This window comes from Trachypithecus francoisi, unplaced genomic scaffold (genome assembly GCF_009764315.1).
Source record: "Trachypithecus francoisi isolate TF-2019V2 unplaced genomic scaffold, Tfra_2.0 Contig01461, whole genome shotgun sequence".
NCBI lineage: Eukaryota > Metazoa > Chordata > Mammalia > Primates > Cercopithecidae > Trachypithecus > Trachypithecus francoisi.
The window spans coordinates 18,480,548-18,504,129 of NW_022681433.1; the positions used below are offsets into that span (position 1 = coordinate 18,480,548).

The following is a 23,582-nucleotide window of genomic DNA, read 5'->3' on the forward strand; positions in this document are numbered from 1 at the left end:
TTGGGATAGGTGATATTAAGCTATTTTGGATAATTAGTTGAACAAATTGCTGCTGTTTTAAATTAGTGTAGAAGAGGACATTCACCTTTCTGTTTTCTGTAATGGGGTGTCTAGATCATTTAGAGAGAATTTTAGTTATTATAATATTGGTTTAAAAAGAAGTAGGGAGAGAAAATAAAATCACAAATATAGAGGGAAGTGTTGGGTTTTTTTTTTTTGCACTTTCTCTGTAACTGATAGAACAAAGGATATAGATGATTTGAACAACACAATTAATAAAATTGCCTCAGTGTGTCTAAATGTTGTACCTAACTGCAGAATACACATTCTTTGTAAATAGACTGGACGGTATCTATCAGCTTGTTGGCAAAAGCAAGTTTGAGTATATTTTAGAAGATTGAATTCAAACAGAGTGTTCTATAAATTAAGCTAAAATCAATAGCAAAAGGTAACTAGAAAACCTTTTCTAAGTATCCCATGATCAAAGAAGACACTACAGTGAGAATTAGAAAATGTTACAAAATATGTTGATTAGAATTAATATGAAAATACGGTATATAAAAATTTGTGGGGTGCAGCTAAAGTCATACTCAGAGGAAAGTTTATAGCCTTACATGCATGTGTTAGGAAAGAAGAAAGCCTGAAAAATATTCAGTGATCTGAACATCAATTTTAAGAAGTTAGAAAGGAACAGCATACTAAACCTAGAGGAAGTAGACATTAAACAAGGAGAAATTGATAGAATAGGAAATAAATATACAGTAGAGAACATCTGCAGTACTAGTTCTATTGAAAAGATTGATGATATCAATCAATTTGGTGAGATTAATAAAAGATGGAAGGCACGAATTACCAATGTCAGCCATTAAAAAGAGAACACCCTAAAAGATCCTACAGGCGGTAGAGATTTTTAACAAGATGTTATTCACATTTATGCTTTATACATTTTATACATTTTAACTTTAGGTTAAATGGACAAGTTTTTCCTTAAATGTGATTTTGTTATTCATTTAAATTAGACCTTGATTGGCCGGGCACGGTGGCTCATGCTTTTAATCCCAGCACTTTGGGACGCCAAGGCAGGGGCGGATCACTTGAGGTCAGGAGTTTGAGACCAGCCTAGCCAACGTGTTGAAACCCCATCTGTACTAAAATTACAAAAAAATTAGCCGGGTGTGGTGGCAGGCGCCTGTAATCCCCGCTACTTGGGAGGCTGAGACAGTAGAATCGCTGGAACCCAGAAGGCGGAGGTTGCAGTGAGCCGAGATCGTGCCATTGCACGCCAACCTGGGCGACAAGAGCAAAACTCTGTCTCAAAAAAAACAGAAAATTATACCTTGATCATTTGTTTTAGGATCCTTGTTGATTTGATTTTCTTTTTAACATAATCTAATACAAAACTATGGAAACCGTATAGTTTCAGAGAAGTGTCACTCCCTCTCACATCCCTTTGACCATGTCCTTTCTCCCTCTTGTAAATAGTCAACCTCACTTTTCTAGTTTCTTTTAAGACAGTACATGTATGTTTTCTTATTTACCTTGTTTTCAAAAACAGGTGGCATACTGTATAACTTCTGTTGCACTTCGCTTTTTTTCACTTAAAATATGCTCTAGAAATTACTCTATCAGATTCCAGAGCTCTTCCTCATAATTTTATAGCTGTATAGTGCTGTTTACATAGTGTGAATATGATGCAGTTTGGTCACCAGTCTTCATGTGTTTGGACATTTAAGTAGCTTCCAATATTTTGCAATTATGGTACAAATAATGTGGCTATGAATAACCTTGTGTATATATTTTTATATTGCAGGAGGTTTAATTTGGGGATAAAGTCCTCAAAGTTGGATATCTGGGTTGAAGGATAAATGTATGTGTAATCTTATTAGGCACTGCTGAATTCCCCTCCATAGAGATTGTACCATTTTGCATTACTCTGAGCAGTGTGTGAGTGCCCGTTTCTTTATAGCCTGCTAGAGTATATTGTGAAGCCTTCAAATTTTTGCCAATCTAATGGGTAAAAAATCTTTGTGTAGTTTAGTTATATTTATTTCCTTTATTATGACTAAAGTTGAGCATCCTTTATGTTCAAGGGAAATTTTTATATTATTTTGAGAATTGTCTCTTGCCCTTTTTTTTTCTGTAGAAGTTTTGCACATTTTCTGTTCATTAAAAAAGATTTTTTTTTTTTTTTTTGGCCTTAGGAATAGTTTTCCTTTGATATATGTTACAGTATTTCTCCTAGTTTTGACTTTTCTGATTTTTTTCCCCATGCAAAATATTTTATTTTCATGTAGTCAGATTTATCAAGCTTTTCTTTAATTGAATTGGGCATGGGTTTTGAGTCAAGGTCATATTATTTGTAGAGGGATTCACCAATATTTTATTCTAGTACTTGAGTAGTTTTCATTTTTTGCATTTAGATTTATGATACACTGCAAGTTTATTCTGATATGTATGGTGTGAGGAATAGATCTGATTTTGTCTTCTTCCAACTAGTGATTGAGTTGTACCAACACCATTTATGAAGTTCATCTTTACCCAGTTATTAGTAATGCCACCATTGCTGTATATTAGATTTCTGTATGTAGTTGGGTCTATTTTTGGGCGTTCCATTTCATTCTGTTGGTCTGTCTCTTCATATGCTGTTCACACAATTTTAATCATGAGGCTTTGTTTTAATATTTGGAATGGGCATTTCTCCCTCTTAGCTCCTCCCTTGCAACATTTACTGAGCTATTCTTTTGTGTTTGCTTTTCCACATGAACTTCAGCATCAATTTGTTTAGCTCCATTAAAAAGCTGTGTAATTTTTATTGGAATTGCTTTATATTTATAAATAAACTCTGACAATCTGGTGAAGTTGTGATGTCTTAGCCAAGAACAGTCGAATGTTCAAGTCTACTTTCATGTGCCTTTCAGGTGTGTATAAATTTATAGATTTCTTTGTATAGGTTTTGAACATTTCTTATTGTTTATTCCTAAGTGTTTTGTTGCTGTTATAAATGGAATTTTCTGTTCTATTTTGCATTCTAACTGGTTATTCTTTGTGTATGTGAAGACTTGTTTGTTTATATCTTGCTACCTTGCTGAATTCTTTAATTGTTTGAGTTAATTTTGTCATTGATTCCTGGAGTTTTTCAGGTTTACTAACATGTCATCAACCAATAGAGAGTTGTCCTTTTTTTGCCATTGTTTGTGCCTTTAATTGTTTTCTGTTGTCTAATTGCCTTGGTGAATACCTTCAGAAAAATGTTAAGTAATGGAAAAGGTAGTGGGCATTCGTTCCTGACCTTAATGGGAATGTGTGTTGAATTTGCCCTAATGTTGGCACTTGCTCTTACCACGTGTGTGTGCATGCGTGCACATGCTCTTACCCTAATTCATTCTTGTTCTGTCTTAAGTTGTGTTAAGAAAGTACACATCTACTCCTATTTATTCTATATATTAGGAATGAATACTGAATTTTGTCAAGGGCTTTTTCAGCCTCCTGTGGAGGCAATTATATGACTTTCTTGTTAGACTTATGAATATGGTGAATTATATTGCTAGATTTCCCCATCAGAATCATTCTTGCATTCCTGGTATAAACTCTTTTTTTGAGATGGAGTTTTGCTCTGTCGCCCAGGCTGGAGTACAGTGGCATGATCTTGGCTTGCTGCAACCTCGGCCTCCCAGGTTCGAGCGATTCTTCTGCCTCAGTCTCCTGAATAGCTGAGACTACAGGCATGCACCACCATGCCTGGCTAATTATTCTGTTTTTAGTAGAGATGGGGTTTCACCATGTTGGCTAGGCTGATCATGAACTCCTGACCTCAAGTGATCCACCTGCCTCAGCCTCCCAAAGTGCTGAGATTACAGGTGTGAGCCACCACTCCTGGCCTGGTACAAACTCTTAATGTGGTGTTGGAGTCTGTTAATATTTTATTTCAGAATTTGGCATTAATATTCATATGTGATATTGGTTTGTAATGTTCCTAGTTTGTGTGATCACAGTCAGGTTCAGTTATTAATATTACACTTGATTTATAAAAAAGGATTTGGGAATATTTTTTCATGTTTTAAAAAATTGATGTAATATTGGGATTATCTGGTTTGTATAGATTGATAGACTTGCCTTTTGATATCATCTGGGTTTTTTGGGGGAGGGTAGTGCGATAACTTTTTTTCAGTTCTTCTATGGAATTTAGTTGGCCTAAGCTTTCTATCTCTATGAGTGTCCATTTGGGTAAGCTCTGTTTTCCTATGAAATTGTCCATTTCATCTAGGTTTTTAAATTTGTTTCCGTAGAGGTGTACAGAGTACTTTTCTGTGATTAGTATATTTTATCTTTTTTGTATTTGTGCATTTGCTCATTTTTCCTTGATAAACTTAGTTTGTGCTTTGTTCATTTCATTTTTTTTTTTATTGTGGTAAAATACACATAACATTAAGTTTATGGTTTTAACCATTTTTGTTTTTTTGTTTTTTTTGTTGAGACGGAGTCTCGCTCTGTCGCCCAGGCTGGAGTGCAGTGGCCGGATCTCAGCTCACTGCAAGCTCCGCCTCCCGGGTTTACGCCATTCTCTCGCCTCAGCCTCCCAAGTAGCTGGGACTACAGGCGCCCGCCATCTCGCCCGGCTAATTTTTTGTATTTTTTTAGTAGAGACGGGGTTTCACCGTGTTAGCCAGGATGGTCTCGATCTCCTGACCTCGTGATCCGCCCGTCTCGGCCTCCCAAAGTGCTGGGATTACAGGCTTGAGCCACCGCGCCTGGCCGGTTTTAACCATTTTTAAGTGCACAGTTCACTTTACCCTTTGCTGTGCAGAAGCTTTTTAATTTGATGCAATCCCGTTTGTTTATTTTTGCTTTTGTTTCCTTGATTGCTACTTCAAATGTGTTCTATGGACTCTGATGTGTAGGTTCTCATTATCTCTCAGAAATCCAATCATTTGTATATCTCTTTTCACCCAAGAGTTGTATAAATTTTTAGGTGGAAAGACTTTTTTTGCTCTTAATTTCTGGTTTTATTTTTCTTGGTTTAATTACTACTATTATTGTTTTTGTATATTTTACTGATATGGATACAGAAAAATCTACGTCAGAGGTATAGGTGAATTTTCACAAAATGAATTCATCTGTGAAACCAGCACTCAGACCATTCCCAGAACTGCAGAAGGCCCTCACGTTCCCTTCATCTCATGCCCACTCCTCTCCAAAGGTAACCACTAAGTTGACTTCTAATACTGAGTTTTGTCTGCTTTTGAACTTTGCAAAAATACAATCATTATTATGTCGTTTTGTTTTTAAATCTTTGATTCAACAAGTTTTGTTAAATTCATCTGTGTTATTTTTCCTGTATAATTTTCCATTGTATGACTGTACCACTGTTCATTTGTCCACCTCTCCTTACAGTATTTGTATCCTTTTCAGTGTTTTGTATTTCTAGTTTTTTTTTTTTTAATTATATGTTACGTTCTAGGGTACATGTGCACAATATGCAGGTTTGTTACATATGTATACATGTGCCATGTTGGTGTGCTGCACCTATTAAATAGTCATTTACATTAGGTGTATCTCCTAATGCTGTCCCTTCCCCCTCCTCCCACCCAACAATAGGCCCTGGTGTGTGATGTTCCCCTTCCTGTGTCCAAGTGTTCTCATTGTTCAATTCCCACCTATGAGTGAGAACATGCGGTGTTTGGTTTTCTGTTCTTGCGATAGTTTGCTGAGAATGATGGTTTCCGACTGTATCCATGTCCCTACAAAGGACATGAACTCATCCTTTTTTATGGCTGCATAGTAGTCCATGGTGTATATGTGCCACATTTTCTTAATCCAGTCTATCATTGATGGACATTTGGGTTGGTTCCAAGTCTTTGCCATTGTGAATAGTGCCGCAGTGCACATATGTGTGCGTGTGTCTTTATAGCAGCATGATTTATAATCCTTTGGGCATATACCCAGTAATGGGATCGCTGGGTCAAATGGTATTTCTAGTTCTAGATCCTTGAGGAATCGCCACACTCTCTTCCACAGTGGTTGAACTAGTTTACGGTCCCACCAACAGTGTAAAAGTGTTCCTATTTCTCCACATCCTCTCCAGCACCTGTTTGTTTCCTGACTTTTTAATGATCACCATTCTAACTGGTGTGAGATGGTATCTCATTGTGGTTTTGGTTTGCATTTCTCTGATGGCTAGTGATGATGAGCATTTTTTCATGTGTCTCTTGGCTGCATAAATGTCTTCTTTTGAGAAGTGTCTGTTCATATGCTTTGCCCACTTTTTGATGGGGTTGTTTTTTTCTTGTAAATTTGTTTGAGTTCTTTGTAGGTTCTGGATATTAGCCCTTTGTCAGATGAGTAGATTGCAAAAATTTTCCCCCATTCTGTAGGTTGCCTGTTCACTCTGATGGTAGTTTCTTTTGCTGTGCAGAAGCTCTTTAGTTTAATTAGATCCCATTTGTCAATTTTGACTTTTGTTGCCATTGCTTTTGGTGTTTTAGACATGAAGTCCTTGCCCATGCCTGTGTCCTAAATGGTATTGCCTGGGTTTTCTTCTAGGGTTTTTATGGTTTTAGGTCTAACATTTAAGTCTCTAATCCATCTTGAATTAATTTTTGTATAAGGTGTAAGGAAAGGATCCAGTTTCAGCTTTCTACACACAGCTAGCCAGTTTTCCCAGCACCATTTATTAAATAGGGAATCCTTTCCCCATTTCTTGTTTTTGTCAGGTTTGTCAAAGATCAGATGGTTGTAGATGTGTGGTATTATTTCTGAGGGCTCTATTCTGTTCCATTGGTCTATATCTCTATTTTGGTAAAAGTATCATGCTGTTTTGGTTACTGTAGCCTTGTAGTATAGTTTGAAGTCAAGTAGCATGGTGCCTCCCAGCTTTGTTCTTTTAGCTTAGGATTGTCCTGGCAATGCAGGCTCTTTTTTGGTTCCATATGAACTTTAAAGTAGTTTTTTCCAATTTTGTGAAGAAAGTCATTGGTAGCTTAATGGGGATGGCATTAAATCTATAAATTACTTTGGGCAGTATGGCCATTTTCACGATACTGATTCTTTCTATCCATGAGCATGGAATGTTCTTCCATTTGTTTGTGTCCTCTTTTATTTCATTGAGCAGTGGTTTGTAGTTCTCTGTGAAGAGGTCCTTTACATCCCTTGTAAGTTGGATTCCTAGGTATTTTATTCTCTTTGAAGCAGTTGTGAATAGGAGTTCGTTCATGATTTGACTCTCTGTTTGTCTGTTATTGGTGTATAAGAATGCTTGTGATTTTTGCACATTGGTTTTGTATCCTGAGACTTTGCTGAAGTTGCTTATCAACTTAAGGAGATTTTGGGCTGAGACGATGGGGTTTTCTAAATATATATCATGTCATCTGGAAACAGGGACAATTTGACTTCTTCTTTTCCTAATTGAATACCCTTTATTTCTTTCTCTTGCCTGATTGCCGTGGCCAGAACTTCCAACACTATGTTGAGTAGGAGTGGTGAGAGAGGGCATCCCTGTCTTATGCCAGTTTTCAAAGGGAATTTTTCCAGTTTTTGCCCATTCAGTATGATATTGCCTGTGGATTTGTCATAAATAGCTCTTATTATTTTGAGATATGTCCCATCAATACCGAATTTATTGAGAGTTTTTAGCATGAAGGGCTGTTGAATTTTGTCAAAGGCCTTTTTTGCGTCTATTAAGATAATCATGTGGTTTTTGTCTTTGGTTCTGTTTATATGATGGATTATGTTTATTGATTTGCGTATGTTGAACCAGCCTTGCATCCCAGGGATGAAGCCGACTTGATCGTGGTGGATAAGCTTTTTGATGTGCTGCTGGATCCAGTTTGCCAGTATTTTATTGAGGATTTTTGCATCGATGTTCATCAGGGATATTGGTCTAAAATTCTCCTTTTTTGTTGTGTCTCTGCCAGGCTTTGGTATCAGGATGATGTTGGCCTCATAAAATGAGTTAGGGAGGATTCCCTCTTTTTCTATTGATTGGAATAGTTTCAGAAGGAATGGTACCATCTCCTCCTTGTACCTCTGGTAGAATTTGGCTGCGAATCTATCTGGTCCTGGACTTTTTTTGTTTGGTAGGCTATTAATTATTGCCTGAATTTCAGAGCCTATTATTGGTCTATTCAGGGATTCAACTTCTGCCTGGTTTAGTCTTGGGAGAGTGTATGTGTCTAGGAATTTATTCATTTCTTCTAAGCTTTCTAGTTTATTTGCGTAGAGGTGTTGTATAGTATTCTCTGATGGTAGTTTGTATTTCTGTGGGATCGGTGGTGATATCCCCTTTATCATATTTTATTGCATCTATTTGATTCTTCTCTCTTTTCTTCTTTATTAGTCTTGCTAGCGGTCTATCAATTTTGTTGATCTTTTCAAAAACACCAGCTCCTGGATTCATTTATTTTTTGAAGGGTTTTTGAAGGGTATCTCCTTCAATTCTGCTCTGATTTTAGTTTTCTCTTACCTCCTGCTAGTTTTTGCATGTGTTTGCTCTTGCTTCTCTAGTTTTTTTTAATTTTGATGTTAGGGTGTCGATTTTAGATCCTTCCTGCTTTCTCTTGTGGGCATTTAAATTTCCCTCTACACACTGCTTTAAATGTGTCCCAGAGGTTCTGGTAAGTTGTATCTTTGTTCTCACTGTTTCAAAGAACATCTTTATTTCTGCCTTCATTTCGTTACGTACCCAGTAGTTATTCAGGAGCAGGTTGTTCAGTTTCCATGTAGTTGAGTGGTTTTGTTTGAGTTTCTTAATCCTGAGTTCTAGTTTTATTGCACTGTGGTCTGAGAGACAGTTTGTTTTAATTTCTGTTGTTTTACATTCGCTGAGGAGTGCTTTACTTCCAACTATGTGGTCAATTTTGGAATAAGTGTGATGTGATGCTGAAAAGAATGTATATTCTGTTGATTTGGGGTGGAGAGTTCTGTAGATGTCTATTAGGTCTGCTTGGTGCAGAGTTGAGTTCAATTCCTGGATATCCTTTTAACTTTCTGTCTTGTTGATCTGTCTAATGTTGACAGTGGGGTGTTGAAGTCTCCCAATATTAATGTGTGGGAGTCTAAGACTCTTTGTAAGTCTCTGAGGACTTGCTTTATGAATCTGGGTGCTCCTGTATTAGGTGCATATATATTTAGGATAGTTAGCTCTTCTTGTTGAATTGATCCCTTTACTTATGTAATGGCCTTCTTTGTCTCTTTTGATCTTTGTTGGTTTAAAGTCTATTTTATCAGAGACTAGGATTGCAACCCCTGCCTTTTTTTGTTATCCATTTGCTTGGTAAATCTTCCTCCATCCCTTTATTTTGAGCCTATGTGTGTCTCTGCACATGAGATGGGTCTCCTGAATACAGCACACTGATGGGTCTTGACTCTTTATCCAATTTGCTAGTCTGTGTCTTTTAATTGGAGCATTTAGCTCATTTACATTTAAGGTTAATATTATTATGTGTGAACTTGATCCTGTCATTATGATGTTAGCTGCTTATTTTGCTCGTTAGTTGATGCAGTTTCTTCTCAGCTTTGATGGTCTTTACATTGTGGCATGTTTTTGCAGTGGCTAGTACCGGTTGTTCCTTTCCATGTTTAGTGCTTCCTTCAGGAGCTCTTGTAGGGCAGGCCTGGTGGTGACAAAATCTCTCAGCATTTGCTTGTCTGTAAAGGATTTTATTTCTCCTTCACTTCTGAAACTTAGTTTAGCTGGATATGAAATTCTGGGTTGAAAATTCTTTTCTTTAAGAATGTTGAATATTGGCCCCCACTCTCTTCTGGCTTGTAGAGTTTCTGTTGAGAGATCGCTGTTAGTCTGATGGGCTTCCCTTTGTGGGTAACTCGACCTTTCTCTCTGGCTGCCCTTAACATTTTTTTCCTTCGTTTCAACTTTGGTGAATCTGACAATTATGTGTCTTGGAGTTGCTCTTCTCGAGGAGTATCTTTGTGGCATTCTCTATATTTCCTGAATTTGGATGTTGGCCTGCCTTGCTAGGTTGGGGAAATTCTCCTGGATAATATCCTGCAGAGTATTTTCCAACTTGATTCCATTCTCCCCATCACTTTCCGGTACACCAGTCAGATGTATATGGGTCTTTTCACATAGTCCCATATTTCTTGGAGGCTTTGTTCATTTCTTTTTACTCTTTTTTTTCTCTAAACTTTTCGCTTCATTTCATTCATTTGATCTTCAATCACTGATACCCTTTCTTCCAGTTGATCGAATTGGTTACTGAAGCTTGTGCATTTGTCAGCTTGTAGTTTGCGTGTCATGGTTTTCAGCTCTGTCAGATCATTTAAGGACTTCTCTACATTGATTATTCTAGTTAGCCATTCGTCAAATCTTTTTTCAAGGTTTTTAGCTTCTTTGCAGTGGGTTCGAACTTCCTCCTTCAGCTCGGAAAAGTTTGATCGTCTGAAACCTTCTTGTCTCAACTCATCATTCTCCGTCCAGCTTTGTTCTGTTGCTGGTGAAGAGCTGCGTTCTTTGGAGGGGGAGAGGTGCTCTGATTTTTAGATTTTTCAGCTTTTCTGCACTGCTTTTCCCCCATCTTTGTGGTTTTATCTACCTATGGTCTTTGATCATGGTGATGTACAGATGGGGTTTTGGTGTGGATGTCCTTTCTGTTTGTTAGTTTTCCTCCTAACAGTCAGGACCCTCCACTGCAGGTCTGTTGGAGTTTGCTCGAGGTCCACTCCAGACCCTGTTTGCCTGGATATCAGCAGCGGAAGCTGCAGAAGAGTGAATATTACTGAACAGCAAATGTTGCTGCCTTATCGTTCCTGTGGAAGCTTCGTCTCAGAGGTGTGAGGTGTGAGGTGTCAGTCTGCCCCTAGTGAGGGGTGTCTCCCAGTTAGGCTACTCAAGGGTCAGGGACCCACTTGAGCAGGCAGTCTGTCCGTTCTCAGATCTCAAATTCTGTGCTGGGAGAACCACTGCTCTCTTCAAAGCTGTTAGACAGGGACATTTAAATCTGCAGAGGTTTCTGTTGCCTTTTGTTTGGCTATGCCCTGTCCTCAGAGGTGGAGTCTACAGAGGCAGGCAGGCTTCCTTGAGCTGTGGTGGGCTCCACTCAGTTCGAGCTTCCCGCTGCTTTGTTTACCTACTCAAGCCTCAGCAATGGCAGGCGCCCCTCCCCCAGCCTCGCTGCAGCCTTACAGTTCCATCTCAAACTGCTGTACTAGCAGTGAGGGAGGCTCCATGGGCGTGGGACCCTGTGAGCCAGGCATGGGATATAATCTCCTGGTGTGCCATTTGCTAAGACCCTTGGTAAAGTGCAGTATTCGGGTGGGAGTGACCCGATTTTCCAGGTGTTGTGTGTCACGGTTTCCCTTGGCTAGGAAAGGGAATTCCCTTCCCCCTTGCGCTTCCTGGGTGAGGCGATGCCTCGCCCCCCTTCGGCTTTCACGCGGTGGGCTGCACGCACTGTCCTGCACCCACTGTCTGAAACACCCCAGTGAGATGAACCCAGTACCTCAGTTGGAAATGCAGAAATCACCCGTCTTCTGTGTCGTTCACAATGGGAGCTGGAGACTGGAGCTGTTCCTATTCGGCCATCTTGGAAAGGTCCTCTAGTTTTGTTTTTGCACTGTGATCAGAGGATATGTTTTGTGATATTTCCGTTTTATGAATATAGTAATGATTTCTTTGTGCCTTAATGTATAACTTTCTGTGAATGTTCAAGAAGCTATGTTCTTTGTTACCAGAGTGTAGTGCTGTCTCTCTATATATACAGAAAAACTACTTTGTTGGTTATATTGTTGAAATCATTTATATCTTTTTTTTTCCTATGCTCTCCTTTTATCAAGTACTGTGTTTTATTTATGGTGTGTTTTTATTTATTTACTCTCGGATCAGCCATAATTTGTTATTTAGTTTATAGAGATTAATAATGTATTCTGCATTGTGAAATTAACTTTTAGTATTTAAAAGTAGTTAGGTCTGTTCAGATAACTTTTGTCTGTTTTTTTTTTTTTTTGTCTGATTATTTTTATTTACCTGGTAATTTTTGTTCCTTTATTTTTAGCCTTTTTGAATCACTGTATTTTAAGTATGCCTCTTATATACAGCATAGTCTTTGCTTTCTAAGCAAATTTGAAAATATCTTTCTTTTAATAAGCAAGTTAAACTCATTCATATTAATTGTTGTAACTGTTACATTTGTTCTCAATTCTGTCATTGTGTTAAATTACTGTCTATATTTTGGTATATTCATTTATTATTTGATGTGTTTTTCTTAATTTTAAAAATTCTTTTGGTATCAGGAAGGTGGGACTAAATTTTTCTTCTAATAGTACCATTGAATTAGTACCTTTTGTAGTACCTTAACCCCTTCTTATTTTTAACGTATCTTTTTACCATCTTGTATGCTACTTTTAAAAGGCATCTTTTGCTTCACATCTGTTCCCATACAATCACCTATGATTTTATGACTTTTTTTCTTTCCTTTTTCCTCTTCCCTTTCCTCCCATTATTTCAGTTGCATTTTCAATTTTTTCAGGACATACACAGTTTATTGTTTTTTTGCCTTGTTTTTTATTATTTGTTCTACAATTAAATACATAAAATGCTCACTTTGTGACCAGTCCTTTTGCTTAACGTTTCTTTAGTCATCCCTTGTTTAGATGGAGCTCAAGCCTGGATGTTCCATTGAATGTAATGGATCAGTGTCTCTCCTTTGCATCTAGAATTGTATTAATTGTATACCGTTCTTGGCGGAATTGAGAACATAGTCAGATCATTTTCTGCGCCTGTGGTCCGGATAACGAATCTGGGTTGCGAAAGGGATTAGAACCCTCAGGAAAGATACATGTGTAAGTATTTTGTGAGTTCTTGCTTGTTCAGAGTTTTTTTTTTATTAGCCTCATTAGCTGAAGGACAGATTGGCTTGATATACAATCCTTTTTATTTAGCTTCTTTTCTTATTTTTAGTATTTGTTTATTTGAGACAGGTTCTCACCCTTAGGCTTCTCGAGAATGATTTTCTACTAGACTTGCTTTGTATGTTGCTTTGCTAAGTCTGATGCCAGGCTGATTCATTCTCTGATATCATTCTCTGATATCTTTTAGCATGGAGGCCTCAAAGATATCTTTCATATGCTTAAAGTCTAATAGTTTACTAGGTTACATTTTTGGGGTAGTTTGTTCTTGGTCACTTTTCACCGGTTGGCTCTTAAAATGTGTAGATTCAAGTCTTTTATTTTCAGGAAGTTTTCTTGGAGTATTATTTTAAATATTCTGTTTTAGTGTTTTGAATATCTTCTTCCAGAGTTTGATGTATATGTATCTTGGAGGTATATGTATTTCTAATTATATGAATATTTGACCTTCTTTGCCTAATTTCTGTTTTATTCACTTCAACTTTGACCCTTCATACTTCTTTTTAAATTTCACTTTCTTATGGTTGTTTTACTACTTTTCCTCAATGCCCTTTTTAAAATTTTCATCTGAATCTATTATTCTCCCTTGGACATCTTAATTCCTTCTGTACTATGACTTTTTCTTTTGTTTCTTTCCTGGGTTCAAGTCACTCCTGTTTCGTTACTTTCTTTTCTTTTTTTCCTTTTCTGTTTTTACTCTTGGGGTCTTGAACTGTAAGAGGTCCTGAAACATAAATTTGAGAATTGTTGCCCCATACAGTAGTGGTTTACGTGGGGAATTTCAGAAGTGCTGATGCCTTTGACCTAGTCTCAGAAATTGCGATGGTCTGAAGTGGCACATGGGCTTTGAAAATTTTAAATGATAACCAGGAGACTGTAATGTTTGGAAACTTCACTGAGATATAGTTTGGATTGTGGTACATCATGTGCTTATGTAACTTACGTACTTACTATCTCGAAAGAGGTCTAAGTCAGTGTTTCCCAAGTTTTCAGAAGAGTGTCATCTGAATATCATATTCATTTTTCATAGTTTGTTGCTAGTATGTAGAAATACAGTTAACTTTAAAAATAACTTTACTGTGGAACAATAATAGACTTATCGGAAACGCAAAAATAGTGCACAGAGATTCTATGTATTCTTTACCCAGCTTCCTCCAGTGGTAACATCCTACATAACTAACTAAAGTATAATATCAAAACCGCCCTTTTGGCTCTCTGAGCAGCACCATGGTGGTTGGCAAGAACAAGCGCCTTATGAAAGGAGGCAGAAAGGGAGCCAAGAAGAAAGTGGTTGATGCATTTTCTAGGAAAGATTGGTATGATGTGAAAGCACCTGCTGTGTTCAGTATAAGGAATATTGGGAAGACGCTAGTCAGCAGGACCCAAGGAACCAAAATTGCATCTGATGGCCTCAAGCGTTGTGTGTTTGAAGTGAGTTTTCCTGATTTGCAGAATGATGAGATTGCATTTAGAAAATTCAAGCTGATTACTGAAGATGTTCAGGGCAGAAACTTCCTAACTTCCATGGCATGGATCTTACCCATGACAAAATGTGTTCCATGGTCAAAAAATGGCAGACAATGACGGAAGCTCGTGTTGATGTCAGGACTACCAGTGGTTACTTGCTTTGTCCGTTCTATGTTGGTTTTCCTAAAAAATGTAACAATCAGATATGGAAGACCTCTTATGCTCAGCACCAACAGGTCTGCCAAATCCGGAAGAAAATGATGGAAGTCAAGACCTGGGAGGTGCAGAAAAAGGACTTGAAAGAAGTGGTCAATAAATTGATTCCAGACAGCATTGGAAAAGACGTAGAAAAGGCTTGCCAATCTATCCTCTCCATGATGTCTTCGTTAGAAAAGTAAAAATACTGAAGAAGCCCAAGTTTGAATTGGGAAAACTCAAGGAGCTTCACAGTGAAGGCAGGAGCTCTGGAAAAGCCACTGGGAGCAAGACAGGTGCTAAAGTTGAATGAGCCGATGGATATGAACCTCCAGTCCAATAATCTGTTTAAAGTTCAGACTTATAGTAATGGCAAGTAAAGAGTCCTAGTTGTGAAAAAAAAAAAAAAATCAAAAATGGGAAATTGACATTGGCACAATCTGTAGACCTTATTCAGATTTCACTAGTTTATACATGCACTCAGTTGTGTGTTCTGTGCAACTTAATCATGTGTATAGGTTCATGTAATCACTACCACATCAAGTTACAGAACTGTTCCATCAGCACAGAGGAACTCCCTTAGGTTTCTTCTTTATAGTCACTGCAGTTGATTTCTTTATATTAATTTGTGTCATGTGACTTTGTTGAATTTGTCTTTTAATTCTAGTAGTTTTATTGTGGATTCCTTAGACTTTTGTATGTATAGGATCATAAAATGTGTAATCATGAAATTGACTAGCAAGACAATTTTACCTCTTTTCCAATCTAGATACTTTCTCCTCCTTTCCCCCCTTCTTTTCTTTCCTCCTGTCTTATTGCACTGGATAGAATTTCCTTTACAATATTGCATAGAAATTATAAGATTAGATATTCCTCCCTTGTTCCTGATTTCAAGGGGAAAGCATTCAGTCCTTCAGCATTAAGCGTGATGTTGTTTTCTTGTAGACGACTTATCAGGTTGAGGAAGTTTTATTCTAAGTCTAGGAGTTTTTAATCACTGTGATAAGTTTAATATAGTTGCTGCCTTAGCATCCATTTTAGGCCTAACATAAATTGTTTGTAACTCAGTCATGTCCTGTCACCTTTGGCCTAGTTAGAACCTACCCTCCCTGTGGTTGTTTGCAGTATGGCCAAATTGTGCCTCATCTCACTGACCCAAAATGCAACACACCATGAGCTGCCAACCACAGTAAAACCTAATGGTCATCCTCAGAGTCATGTGAATAAGTTCCCATTCACATTAGTTTTCTTTAACCGATTCACAACCCTTGAGGGAAAGCATAGGGAATAATGTCCCTTAACAAAGATGTAGTTCCACAGTTCTTTCTCCCTCTCCCTCCTGCTCCTTCCCTCTCCTGTCTCAGGACCTCCTGTCTGTCTCTGTTTGGCACTCTAACCTCTCCGGGACCTATGAGTAATAAACTTTTGTTTCATGTATTTTGCTTTAGCTTCCTCATTGTGTCTCCATTGACACGTATGTATTGTATTGTTCTTGATATCATTTAACATCTTTTCTTTAACAAATCGATAATCATGAATGGATATTGGATTTTGGGAAATGCTTTTTCTATTGAGATGATCATATGATTTTGTCCTTTATGATAGTAGTTATTATATTGATTTTTGGAGATTAAGCCAACCTTATATTCTTGGGATACGTTTCCTTTTTTTTCTTTTTTCTTTTTTTGAGACAGGGTCTTGTTCTGTCGCCCGGGCTGGAGTGCCGTGGTGCAATGATAGCTCACTGTAACCCCAAACACTGGGCTCAGGTAAGCCTCCCACCTCAGCCTCCTGAGTAGCTTGGACTACTGGTGTGTGCCACTAGGACCGGCTAATTTTTAAAGTTTTTTTTAGAGATAGGGTCTCACTGTGCTGCTAAGGCTGGTCTTGAATCCTGGCTTCAAGTGATCCTCTTGCCTTAAGGAGAGAGAGAGAAACTAGATTAAAATACGAAAGTAAATAAAATATCTAAGCCTAGAGAAGGGGAAAGATAGTGATGACTATTATTAAGAAATTAATTGTAGTAATTAGTTTTTGCTTATCATTAGTTAATTTTGGATAGCAGACAGATACATTCAAATATTTTAATAGTCTATGAAATATATAGGTGGGTAGTCTGGTTCGAGACACATGTTAAATGGAAGTGCCAAGGATAGGAAGTAAGGTTGAAAGTAGTGGCAGTCTTTTACTGAAGAGACGTTTGCTTTTTGGGTTTGTTTTGCAGATATAATGGTATCTCACCTAGATTGTGTCACTTTGCCTGGTTTACTATTTCATTTCTGGTTTGTTTCAGTGGATTCCTGAAAGAGAAAAAAGAAACAACATGATTCTCTCTGTGTAACAGCCCCCTGGACCCCCTCATCCAGTGTTGGTATAGACCCTTGTGTTTACCCTTTTTTTAAAACCAGAAGATGGCACTCCTGGTGTTTAGTGTGAGCACTGAATATGCTTGGTCATCAGAAATGAATGAACTGGCAAGGGAAATGAATAAATGAGCCCAGAAAAAGCAAAACTGAATCATGCTGAAGATGCTTTCTAGGATGATGGTATTTCTGAAACCTTAAATCAAGCTTGTCCAACCCATGGCCCATGGGCTGCATGTGGCCCAGAATGGCTTTGAATGCAGCCCAACACAAATTTGTAAATTTTCTTAGAACATTACGAGATTTTCTTTTTTTTGAGATTTATTTATTATTTACCTATTTTTAGCTCATCAGCGATCGTTAGTGTATTTTATGTGTGGCCCAAGCCAATTCTTCCAGTGTGACCCAGGGAAGCCAAAAGATTGGACATCCCCGCCTTAGATATTAAAAATTAGAGGTGCCTGCATTTCCAGTAATTAAGACAATTCTTACTGTGCATTTTTTTGCTTTCCATTATCTTTCATTAAAAAAATCTGCAACTTTTACCTTTTAGAGTATTAGGATAGAATCTTTTGAATACGTCCAAAAGTTGGCTTTTGTGGTTTTCTTTTGTCAGAAGTGCTGTAGAATAATATAACTTAAAATACATGCAGTTCTCTGCTTCTCTCAAGATATTCAGTTCTCTTTCAGAAACACCTGAATCTGAGTGAACGGTGCTAAACTTTCCATGGGCTTTGTCTAAAGCTCGACAAGCATTAGATTAGTATTTCTTTTTGTAGGTCCAATTAGCATTCAGATATTATTCCTGAAGTGTTGGTTTTCATATGTTATTTTTTTGTTGCTTGTTGATATTTTTGTTTTATTTTGGGGGCTGCCTAATTCTCAGGTCAAATGATTTCTGGTATTTTGAAATTTCTTTTTTCTTTTTTTTTCTTTTTTTCTTTTTTTTCTGGGCAAAAGAGTTTTTGCTCTTGTTGCCCAGACTGGAGTGCAGTGGCACGATCTCGGCTCACTGCAACCTCCACCTCCCGGGTTCAAGCAGTCCTCCTGCCTCAGCCTCCCAAGTAGCTGGGATTACAGGCATGTGTTACCATACCCGGCTAATTTTGTATTTTTAGAAGAGATGGTGTTTCTCCATGTTGGTCAGGTTGGTCTCGAACTCCTGACCTCAGGTGATCCACCTGCTTCAGCCTCCCAAAGTGTTGGGATTACCGGCATGAGCCACCGCACCTGGCATAAATTTCTTTCTTTCTTTTTTTTTTTTTTAGGCAAGGTCACACTCCTGTCACCCAGGCTGGAATGCAGTGGTACAATCTTGGCTCACTGCAAGCTTGACTTCTGGGCTCAGTTGATCCCCCCACCTCAGCCTCCCGAGTAGCTGGGATTACGGGCATGTACCGCCATGCCTGGCTAATTTTTTGTATTTTTAGAAGAGATGGGGTTTCGCCATGTTGCCCAGGCTGGTCTTGAACTCCTGAGCTCAAGTGATCTGCCTGTCTTGGCTCCCAAAGTGCTGGGATTACAGGTGTGAGCCACTATATCTGGTCAAATTTCTTTTTTTAGAGATTGTTTTGAAAGTATTGGTTGTGATAAAATAAGGAAACCATATGTGAATGGATGGAATGTGGTTTCTTTTCCTAAGTTGAATAGAATTTGATTAATCTGGCTATCCTCAGAAGATTTTGCAAATTTCATTTAAATTTAAGTTAACAGAATTTCTGAAGTGGCTCACACCTGTAATCCCAGCACTTTGGGAGGCCAAGGTAGGCAGATTGCCTGAGCTCAGGAGTTCGAGACCAGCCTGGGCAACACAGTGAAAACCCCGTCTCTACTAAAATACAAAACATTAACCGGGCATAGCGGTGTGCACCTGTAGTCCCAGTTGCTCAGGAGGCTGAGGCAGGAGAATTGCTTGAACCCGGGAGGTGGAGGTTGCAGTGAGCCGAGATCACACCACTGCACTCTAGACTGGGCGACAGAGTGAGACTCTGTCTCAAAAAAAAAAAAAAAAAGAAAAAAAAAGCCTACCCCACAGTGTTGTACTTAAAGAGTATACTTAAGTAAGTAAGATAATGTAAATAATAAATAAAGTACTTAGTACTGTGCTGATAATAGAAAATTTCCCAGTAACTGTCAGAGTAAAGAAAGCAGCAATAGAGAGAAAATCCCTAAGAAACCTTCAGATCTGTGTGTGTGTTTCCAGACCATACCTTGGAAGAGAGGGCAAAAATAATGTAGGTCTCTCTTGTCAGCTATTAACATGTATTCTAATAGGATAGATACCTTGAGAACATAATTAGTCAATAAGAAAGATAATGACAAGCACCTCTACGGATGCTTAAAATGGGGGCAGAAAGAAATGAATGCTAAAGTGGTCATTTGAAGCCTAGGGTCTTAGTGGAAAGATAGCAACAGCCATGGTAAAGCAGTTTGGACAGAGTTACTGTGGATAGCATTTATCAGTTTTGATAAGAGTACATGTTTGAGTAATGATTTATGGGTTAAGTGTCTTTAGTTATGTGATCTCATTTGATGTGTACAATACCATAAGGTGGCTTATTATTCAGATGACACTGGTCACATGGGGACAAGTTCCAAAGGGAGCAAGCAAGGACAGAAAAAACAATTATTTTCAGTAATGGGTAAGAAACAGAAAGGTTCTTATGGTCACAAATGGCAAGTGAACAGTAAAGCTGGTTCAAGAAATCCAGATTCTAGTCTAGGGCTCCTTTTCCTGTAGTGTTTATTATTTTATTTTTACTCAAAATGGAAGTACTTAAAGATGCAGAGTAGTTCATAATTAGAGTAGGCAGAAGTGGGGGTGAAGCTAAGAGTCGAAGGCTCCTTAAGCCCAAATAGGAGTTATTTTCTGCTAGGTAGTATCTTTCATTGAAAATTCCTTATTTCATTGAAAAATTTTTTTTGTTATGAATTTGATTATATTACTTTGACCCATTTTTCAGAAGAATGACCCTGAGCACACTCCACTGTGGTGTTTGTACTTTACCCTCAGTATTTCATTTCTAGAACATCCTTTTCCCACTTCTTTAAGCCTTGAAAGCCACTCTAGCTTTGTTGGAGTGTGCTTTTGTGATCAGGAGGCTACCTAAAGCCTATTTCAGTCTCTTCAAATAGCCACAGCAGCAGCAGATAGTAACAGGAGTCAGAAGTGTGGTTGCCACTCAAGTCACCCAAAAAGTTTGCAGTGCAGAAGCCGAAATGGCTTACCAGAGATGCGATCACTTAAAAAGGTTCTGAAAATTCAATTCAGTGAAGTGTGTTTGGGCTCAGTGCATTGAACCTGTGACTTCCTGTAATGTGTAGTTAACCCCCTAACTTCTAAGTGGTACCTCCCCCACCTCCCTGGAGGGGAAAAAGATACACACTTGGTTTTGCAGGATTAAGGAGATCAAACAAGCATCTAACAAAGATCCTTCCAGGTACCTCTTTCTTCCCTCTTATCATAGATTAATCACTTAGTTGCAAGGGACCAGTAAATGAACAGAATGGTGAACCTTTTCCTTTTCCTACTGCTTTTGCTGGGTGACTAGTGGTTTCTGCTGGAACACAGATGAACCATCTCAAGGTTATGAAAATTCCTGACTGTGGCAAATGTGAAAGAGTGTCTTTTTTATTCCCGGGAAATACTCACTAAGACTTCTTCTCTAAGATGCTTATTTGTAGAGTAAAAAGGTGACGTTCATTTCCAGTGCTATGCAGTGAACACAATTTTTGTGGAAACTAGTCCTAGGATTTGAAATGAAGACTGTATGGTCACTGTTAATCTGTATTGATAAACACACTGAACTTTATTGAGAGTTCTGGTCGTTAACCAATGGAATTACTAGTATTATAGAAATTTATTAAGGATGGCTTATTGGAGTTGACTTGTAATGTCCGTCATTTCTTTGTAATTACCAGGTAAAATATAATTTGTCTTGAGTTTAATTATTTCTGTAAGTTAAAATAGGGAATTTGTAAAGCATTCCTCGGTTTTATGTTCAGTTATCTAGGAAACATTCACAGGCAGCGAAGAAAGATGTGAGATAATTAGTCAGAAATTTTAGTTGCTAGTGGTTGTGTGTTGAAGGCATATACGAGACAAGCAGTTTTGGAATTTCTTGCAAAGTCAGTATTGCCCTGTAGGTCGACCTTACAGAAAGTCCTTACTGTGTGTGTTTCAAAGTCTTCTTTGTAAATTGAAATATGAAAACTGTTGTTACTCTGCTGATAGTTCTGATAACTCATGCTAACTACATAGTCAAGGGAGTGGAGGAATACAGCTGGCATTCCATCATCTGGAAGGAAAGTAGTGAGACGACTGATCCCCTCTGACTCAGCTGTCACCGTGGCATAAATAATAGCATTTTCCCAAGCAATACCCTGGAATGCAAAAAGAAAGAAAAAACGTAAAAAAAAAAAAAAAAAAAAAAAAAAAAAGGTAGACTGAGATGAAGAAAGCCAATTTATAGCTGTAATAAATAATATTTTGTGTCAAAAAGGAAGAACAAATTGACAAGAACTTGGAGAAATACCAGCTATGGATAAAGGGAAATAAAAATGATGAAAATCCAGATGGTATAGAGCTAAAGAGCCAAATGTAAACAGCAGCTGATTACATTAATTACCTTGTGAGTGGAGTCCCTCACTGAGCTGATATGCTGTTACATTAGTGTTTTCAGGTTTTGGGTTGAATCACTTAGGTATGCCTACACACTAGGTTTGAGAAAAATCATAGGGTTAGCTGTGCTTTCCTTATAGTGACAAGTTAAATAACTATAATTTTATTGTACTCAGTCATATGGAGAGATTTGAAGACTGAAGCAAAATTCTATGTTACCGCTAGTTGGTAAGCAGATGTCCTTACCTCATGGTCTCTTTGACTAAGTTAGATTGTAAGCTTCTGGAAGGCAGTAGACTGTTCTTCATCTCAGGTTTGGTTCCATATAGTAGGGGCTCAGAAGTCTCTGTTGATGTTATAAATTTGGTAAGTGTTCACTGCCGAACCTGCATGTTGACGGTAAGACCATATAATCCCAGAGCAAGCCTAGAAAATCCTTTTGACTTGTATTGCTTTGCTGTGTCTATCTTCTGCTAAAATTAAACTGTAAACCCCCCAAATGCATAATAAAAGCCCTTGCCTTACTGTGTGGCTGACAGTTTCTAATGTGAGTGGAGGTAATAGCTGAGGATGGTGCTGTAGAAAACTTACTTCATAGGCCTAGGAAGGAAAGGATTCTGTTAGATGACTTGATTTTAACTGTATTAAAAGCTTCCTTTAAAGTGGTTTGGAATTGCGTGGAATAGAGTGCTGTACTTGGGTGTCACAGAGCCCCAGGTTTGTGGATAGAATTATCATGCCCCAAAAAGACCTCATTTGATATATAATCTTGATTTTGTTTATAGAATTTTCTGTAATGAAGTAATATTTGATTTTTTTCAAGTAGTTTAATATTTGGCCTTTATTGTTTTTCAATAATGTTTTGAAAGACGTTTTCTTCTTCAAGATTGTTAAAAAAAATTTTTGTGTTTCTTTTCGCTCTTTATTGGTTTTATTTTGTACATTTTTGCTATTCATACACCTGAAACTTCTTGCGGTATAAGGAGGAGAGTGAGGACTCAATTTGATTTTTTTCTCCTAATGAGTATCCAGTTGTTACAATAGCATTTAACCAGTAACTCTTACCCCAGGGATTTAAAATGTCACATCCATCTTATACTGAGTTCCTATGTATACTTTGTCAATTTCTGCATTTTCTAGTCTATTCCATTATGGGTTTATTTATTCACACTATTTTAATTATTGAAGCTTTATAATGTTTTAATATCTGATAGGGGATGTTTTCTACCCTTATTCTTCTTTTTCAGAATTGTCTTGTCTGTCTTTGTTTGCTTTTCTATGAGAACTTTCAAGTCAGCTTGTCTAGTTCCTAAGAGAATTGTCAGGGCTATTTGAGAAACACCTGCCCTCCATGATCAATTCTAAGGGCCCCATCTGTATTATAAATCTGGAGACTGGGTTTTAGACCTTATTCTGACATTAACTGGCTCTGTAATAAAAAGATTAAATTCGTGTTTTAGTATTTTGTAGATGATTGCAGGTGCTTTTAAGAGAGTTATTTTGTACTGACAGTTTTTTAGGTTTCTATATTCTCATCACTAGATAGAGCGATTTAAAAAATCCTCGATTTTAGTCTGGTCAGCATGGCGAACCCCTGTCTTTACCGAAAATATAAAAAATTAGCCTGGTGTGGTGGCACACCCCTGTAGTCCTGGCTACTTGGGAGGCTGTGACGGGCGGATCACTTGAGCCTGGGAGGTGGAGGTTGCAGTGAGCCAGGATCGTGCCACTGCACTCCAGCCTGGGTGACAGAGTGAGACCCTGCCTCAAAAAAAAAAAAAAAGAAAAAGAAAAAAGAAAAATCCTCAGTTTTCTTTTTAAAAAGAATCATCAGTTTTTTTGTTTTGTTTTAGTATTGCAGAGGGGTCCTATACTTGGAAAAATTGGAAACAACTGAATTAGAGTTCCCGAAATTCTTTTTTTTTTTTTTTTGAAAATTCAATTCTAAATAAATAAAAGGTGGTGTATCATCAGTCCAATCAAGGATTGAATTTAAATCTTTGTAGCCACTGAAAGGGCTACTCAGTGGAGGAAAACTACAGAAATGGCTCTTGGCAAGATCATTTGTCTGTTTCTTT

At 37.8% G+C, this 23,582-nt stretch overlaps 1 protein-coding gene and 1 pseudogene across 4 annotated transcripts in view; both read left to right on the forward strand.

Moving 5' to 3' along the window:
• Positions 1-23,582, forward strand: part of WASF3 (WASP family member 3) — a 136,361-nt gene that overhangs the window by 12,353 nt on the left and 100,426 nt on the right. Inside the window, exon 1 of one of the 4 annotated variants that reach the window (XM_033237118.1) lies at positions 5,179-5,197. The exons of the other annotated variants lie outside the window; for them this stretch is intronic. The gene's annotated coding sequence lies outside the window, so the exon portion shown is untranslated. Of the gene's footprint in view, positions 1-5,178; positions 5,198-23,582 lie in introns of those variants that run through there. 4 annotated transcript variants of the gene reach the window in all.
• LOC117098496 lies at positions 14,081-14,863 on the forward strand (annotated as a pseudogene).